This window comes from Kryptolebias marmoratus, linkage group LG3, assembly GCF_001649575.2.
Source record: "Kryptolebias marmoratus isolate JLee-2015 linkage group LG3, ASM164957v2, whole genome shotgun sequence".
Classification (NCBI taxonomy): domain Eukaryota; kingdom Metazoa; phylum Chordata; class Actinopteri; order Cyprinodontiformes; family Rivulidae; genus Kryptolebias; species Kryptolebias marmoratus.
In genome coordinates, this window is record NC_051432.1 from 1,752,839 (window position 1) to 1,759,682 (window position 6,844).

The window sequence follows — 6,844 nt, forward strand, 5'->3', positions numbered from 1 at the left end:
AATTTGCACTGCTTTTGCTTCAGAGCAAAGTGGTCTAAATCTAAATATGACCATCTGCCACAAACACAACAGGTACAACAGTAACAGAGAGAAAGAGAAAACAACGTTTTCTCACAGTGAACAGCAACTCACGGTATCATAGAGGGAAGCCACTGTTCTGGAATCGTAAATACTGGATATCTCAGAAAATACAAATTCAGAATGCTCACTTACACATCTCTCTTGCGTCTAGTGAGTCAAGGCAATTGGTTCACATCTGTCAACCTGAAAGACGCACATTTCCACACATATTTCTACACATCAGTGTATCCACTGCACAGGATGTCCGGTGTACCGAGGCAGCAATAGCCCCACTGAGAAAGCAGGGCATCCAGCTGGCCACCTGTTTGAAGCGGGAGGCTGTGACGCACATTCAATTGGTTGTTCAATACCTACTTTGTGATAAATCCCCCGCCCCCATACACACACCTTCACGCACTGATTCACAAAATGCCCTGATAATTGAAGGTCATACAAACAGGTTGCTATTACAGCAATGTGGCCTGCCTACTCTAATGCTAGATTCATCTTTGATTCAATAAAGTAAATCATGCAATTAGGATTCTCATTTTAAAATATCCTTATTGTAGAGTAAATCTGTTCTAGCACATGTAAACAGCCATCTTCTCTATATGGTATGCCCGATATGCCATAACAGGACAAAAAAAAAATCACGAAAAGAGTGTGCTTTCTCTGGTGCAGACTATTGTTTTCTGGGGCTAGTGCTGGACTCAAGATCGTTCAACGCGTGCCTGTCAGTGGACAGGGTGGACCTGCTGAGAGCCTGCCTCGTTCCTTTCAGGCTATGCCTCTGGCTGCAGGGAATGATGGTTTCTGCCACCCTGGCAGTTCCGTTTGGCCACCTGCACATGAGGGATTTTCAGCACTGGGTGGTCGCGTCATGGTGCATGGAGAGTGATGGTCACGGCGGAGTGCATTATGGGCTGCGCCAATGGCGTCACCCGGGTTTCCTGGTGCAGGGAGTGCCTTTAGGCTCCGTCCTGTCATGGAAGGTGGTCACGACGGATGCAAGTCTGTCAGGTTGGGGAGGAATTCAAGAGGGATGGTGTTTTATTAAGATGGCGCTCAGGCTCCTCCGGGGGATCTGGTAGTCAAGGTTAAGAGACCCTCTCCGGCCCCCCGTTTGAGCATCCGACCTAAAACATCTGTTCCTTAAAACAGAGCTTTTGCTGGCCCTGGTGTCTGCTAAGCATGTCAGTGATATTGATGCATTTTCTATACGCCCTCCTGCACCACATTTGGTCCTGGTGATTGTGGGTGCAATTGCCCTAGCATATACAAGTTGCCTGTGGGCCCACTCCACTCGTGACCAAACTGTATCCTGGGCCCTGGTTAAAGGGGTTTCTAGTCATGACGTGCAGTGGTGAGTTGGTCTTCTGCACTTGCTTTTGCTCGATTTTATAAGTTGGACGTCTCCGTTGCAAATGTGGCCTCTGGTGTGTTAAACCCTGGGCCTTTGATGGTAGCTAGAGATAAGCACTGAAACAAATGCTATGAATGAGAACTTTGGGTGACTTGCGTAACCCCGGTTTTCAAGAATAGCATGAGTGAAACGTGTCACTGTACAACCTGTCTTGCTAGGGGGAAGCGAGAGGACGTGCTTATTTTGAATGGTGCTGCGTCGTAGTGCAAGCTGCTTAAAGGGCAGATGATACAGACGTCGTAATGCTTCTGAGAAAAAAAGCAGAGGCGGCGAATCTCATTCATGCTAATCTGAAAACCGGGGTTATGCAAGAAACCTGTTTTCCTGTATCTCGCCATGCATTTGTGTACTTCTGCCTTCACTGGTTGGATTTCCTTGTCTCAATGGCTGTCAGGTCAAAGCTCACCGCAGTGCAAACCTGTAGCCTCTGCAACCCATCTATGAGGAGATGGTCGGGGTGCAGTCTCCAAGCCAAGAACTGGCTCCCTTGCATCTAGAAGACGTCTCGGTGAAGAACGCTTCTGAAAATCATTGCGAAAGGCTCAGCGGTGCTATATTACCCCTGGGACCTTGGCTTGGGAATAAAACACGTACTGGTGAAACAATCCTTCAACCCTGGCTCCCAAATTCCTCCGATCTAAATTAAAGGATTGGTAAAGTAAAGGAGACACCAACCAGTAACAGACAAGAAAATTTGTAATTTATTAATATAGTCTGAAAGAAGCTCCATAATTCATGGAAACATTTTTTTCCAATGCGTGTTTTTTTTAACAATCACATTCTATGAGGAGAAAAAAAACCCAAAAAGAACAACATTAAAAGCCACAACTTTGCATTTCATTTACAGACGTATTTCCTTAATGCTTTTTTTTTTTGTTTGTTTTTTTTCAAAGTGAAGAGAAAGGCAAAGGCAAAGTGCCCCCAGTCCTTGACCCACCCACTTCCCACCCTCCCTCCTCTCCTAAAAAAAACAAAACAAAAATAGACAACTTTAAAAGTCATGGGCATTATTTTTTTTTCAGTACAACCCACAGTGCTTTAGCAGAAGGATAAGCGCTCATTGGTTAAGGATTACACAACATGACGACGCAATGTAAAGTTTTGCTAAAACATGAAGATGGAGTTTGGGGGATGAAAAGACAAAAAAAAAAAATAAGAACACCACCCAAACAAACAAAAACAACCCAACATCAAAGCCCGAACCCCAGAGTCTTGGTTTTTCAAACACCTGCAGTACAGCCGCAGGTGTCCGGACTCATCCCTCCCACTTGTGCATAGATCATGATCCTTTTAAAACCAGCTTCATCCTGCCTCTGAAAACCACCTGTTAGGAAATATATCAGCCACTGAAAACCTGTCCCGGGAACACACGTTCTGCAAACGACAGGCGAGGTGATTTAAAATGATTAAAATATAAAAAGAGGTCTTGCACAATGCTCCTGAACTACAGGATGGAAACTCAAAAGGTAAGAAAAATGTATTTTTTTTCTTTTCTTTGTCAAACCACTGCTCATTGTTTCAACGTAAAGCAATTTCTACGTAAGAGTTTACACATAAAGCGCTCCACTTTTCTCAAAATTGATTCTCAGTCTTATGTAACTTCCCACTAACAATTTTCTTCGTTTTTCTTTTCGTGAAACAATTAAATTTTCTATATACTACTAATTTCAGTGATTGCTTGGAGTTGAATAGTTTTCAGTTTCTTTCTATTTTTTTTTTTCTTTCAAATTTTCTACACTAACGTTAAACCTAAAAGTGATGAGGTTGGTATCTGGAACCCTGGCCTTCCTGAGACATAATCCACATCTTTTATGAGTGTGCAAGATAGTGAGCAAACTGTGTCAAAGTCTTACAGGAGAACATCAAATCACAACTTAATACACATAGAAAGATAGTCACTGAAAAGGGAACTCAAAAAACATTTTTTTTTTTTTTTAAATATGACAACACTGATCAATCCCAGAGTTCTGAAAAAGTAGCATAAATCTTCATTTTGCAAGATTTTCCATGTCCATAGTTGATGGAAGATGAAATTTGTCCTTTTCTGAAACAACATTCCTGTTATAGAGTCCTGTTTCTTTGAGCTTCAGACAAATGAAATGCTTGTAAACGACAGATGGCTTTTGCAAAAAACCAAAGACAGAAAAAAGATAGGCACCTCTGAAATGAGTCTCGTAACAAACTCACCTTCTCACACTTCATCCCTTTCCACTTCTCCACCAAGTTAACATCAGGATTACTAGTCCTTCTACAGCTATCTATGGCCACAGTTCATTGTTTTTTTTTTAAATCCCTTTTTTTAAAGTTTTTTGATTTTTTTTTGTTTACATTTTTCTTTATTATTAGTATTTTTTTGCTACATTTTTCCTTTAGTTGAAACAAAATGGTGCAATACTCCATGATAATCCTTGTCTTGGATTATTCCACAATAAAAGCCACTATAAGGTAGATAAACTTTTTACAGACATAATGGGTGGAGGGTGGAGGGTGGAGGGGGCAAAAAAAGTCCTTGAGTAAACATGTAAACGTGAATTGTCACCGTCGCCCCTCCAAACTTTTACCTACGATTAGCTGAGTAAGGGGTAGAAGACACTCAGTGCAACGTTAGAAGATAACGTCTATCAGAACAGATTTGGACAAAACGTAACGAAAAAAACGAAAACGACACGAAATATAATGTACTGAGTGGAACATAACAGCAGGCCACGCGCCCTGTACACACAGTTTCTTGAGCACACATTCATACAGACGTCTGAGGTTCAAGCACGCATCTGAGATGATTTCTTTTGTTTTTAATTTTAGATTTGTAACTTAATGCAATACATATCTGATATTCTCTAAAGAGCCCATATGTGTACTTGTCAGATGGCGAGAGGAAAAAACAAAAAAACTAAACAAAAACAAAAACTGCTGACTTCACATTATGTTATTGGCGCTCCATAATTCAAGTATTTTGTTAAATAATTTTTTTCTCGTTTTGATATGTCTGTGATTTGGGTAAAATCTGCATTACACCAGGTGCTTCATGTTGGGCTTTTTTTTTTTTTCTTTTTGAACAGACTAATCAACAAACAAATACACTCATCTACAGTACACCAGAGTACTGCAGTATGCCTTCAGAACCAGAACGTGCATATCTAACGCCGTATAAGAAAGACGTAGCTTTCGATCCATCAAGTATCAGTTTTACATCGGTTTAAATTCTTTCCTTTGTATCACTTATTTGCAGGGGAAAAAAAATACATATTGCTTCTTTTTTCGGCTGTGTTAAACCAGGATCTTTCAAAAAAAAAAGAAAAAAAAAGTTTCAGAGGTTACCATCTAAGAAGTCTGAAGAGGTGATACCACACATGGTACTCACAGTATATCATGTACATACACGCACGTGTGTGTGCGCGCTGTGAATACATATCTACTGGTATCTAGAACAGAGCTGTAGAGAGGAGAGCCTCTCGATGCTGGTGCAGCATGGGAAACCCCCTTCGCTGTCAGGGTTCTCCAGTTAGTTCAGGATACTGGGAGGTCCTCGGCTATTGGGTCTGTCTGAGCTCGGATCAAGGCAGTTACAGAAACAGGCAATAGTGATTTTTGCTTGTGTGCTGCAGGACTCTAAGTCCTGAAAGGTAGCCTTTTCCCATTTTTTTTTTTTTCTTTTTGTTTTTTTTTTAAGACTTTGTACCTCTTGAAATGTGCCTCTCCCCGCTGCTGCTGCAGAATGAGAGAGTGAGGCTGATACAGAGGGCCCAAAGCCTTCTGGGTCTGTGGAAATGTACAGTTCAGTGGGCCCGCTTTGAGCAGGACACGAAACACAAAAACAAGATAAATACAGCATCCACAAAACGGAGCCCCGGCCGCCACTTCCACCCCTTTCAGATGGCGGTGGTAGAGGCCGACGGCCAGAGACGTTTCAGCTAGAAGTGCAGAGCTTTTAACATATTATAGATTTTTTTTTTTCTCATTTAGATTTTTTAGCATTTTTCAAGATTTTTATGTCAAACTTCATAAAAATGACGATAAAATGCAATTTCATTTTTGGTTTTAAAAAAATATGTACCCGGGATTACCCATCATCAACTGTGCACTGTAGCAAACTGGAACCCCCCCCCCAACTGAGTGAAGATTTTCTCCTTAGCACGGGGCGTTCCCCACGAAAGCAAAAAAGAAAAGGAAAGAGAAAATAAAAAATCTCAGTCGTAGAAGGGTGGGTGTGATGCTGCCGCTCTCTTGTTTGATCCCTCCTGTCCCCGCCGTCTGCACCCTCTGCTAAGGTTATCAAAGCTCCTCCAAACGGATAAAACAAGAGCTCTCTGCAGATTCAGTATGACACAGGTAATTCGTATTGGCACAATACATTGGCAGCTTTTACAAGCACTCGTGTCCCCCAAACGGCAACGGTAGGCCACATTTAGAAAAAAAAAAAAAAAAAGAGAGAGAGAGAAAGGTTCAATACAAGCTTTCCCCCTTCCAACAGGGGTAGAGTTACAGGTACGAACTTTTCATTTTTTGTTGCTTAGATGGCCTTTTTTTTTCTTGGCTCTCGCTATAGAGGGGACTGATGTGGAGAGCTGTATCCCATACTTGCTATCATCAACTCCCCTACCCTGAGATCAAGCTGGACAGAAGTGTTTTCAGCACAGAGAGAAAGGCCGACCTTTTTTAGTCTGACTTTATGGACACTGTGGCCTTTTTTGAAGTGCTGACAGGAGCTGACAGGGAACCGATTCAGGTTTGGTGTGCTGTAAACCCCCCCCAGCTTCTTTCTTCTTTTTTTTTTTTTTTTTCCTTTTTTTTTTGCATAGAAATGTATTCAAGGGCCTGGTCAGGGGAGGGCTACTGGGTCTGGTTGAGGTGAAAGGAGGAGGTTACAGCGTAGCAGCCAGGCAGAGGGTGAGAGGAGAGGGGGCAGCCTGCAGGCAGGCGGAGCAGCTCGGAGCGACAAACATCCACATCCCCACATCTGAGACCCCTTCTTCTTTTTTACACACCTCAACACACTACCTGGAGGTACTAACGAATACTGTCAAAACACAAAAGCATGAGCATAAAAACAATCGACAATCAATAACGGTCTGTAGTATTGATCCTCGTTTTGCATTCAATACACAGGATGAACATACAGAGGCACCTCTGACCAAAGTGTTTCTGCATATGAACAGTGAAGGGCTAGTTCAGCAGCCAGTATCTTGTAGACCACTGCATGTCGACTAAAATAACAACATAACACACTGAAAAAGTCAAATTAAAAACAGTTACATGATCTTCTCCAAAGAATACAAAGTACACTGGCAAAAATTTCCAGAAATGCGACTATTACATCTTCCAGCTAAAGTGATCTTTGTGTCAGAGAACTGAGATGTGGGG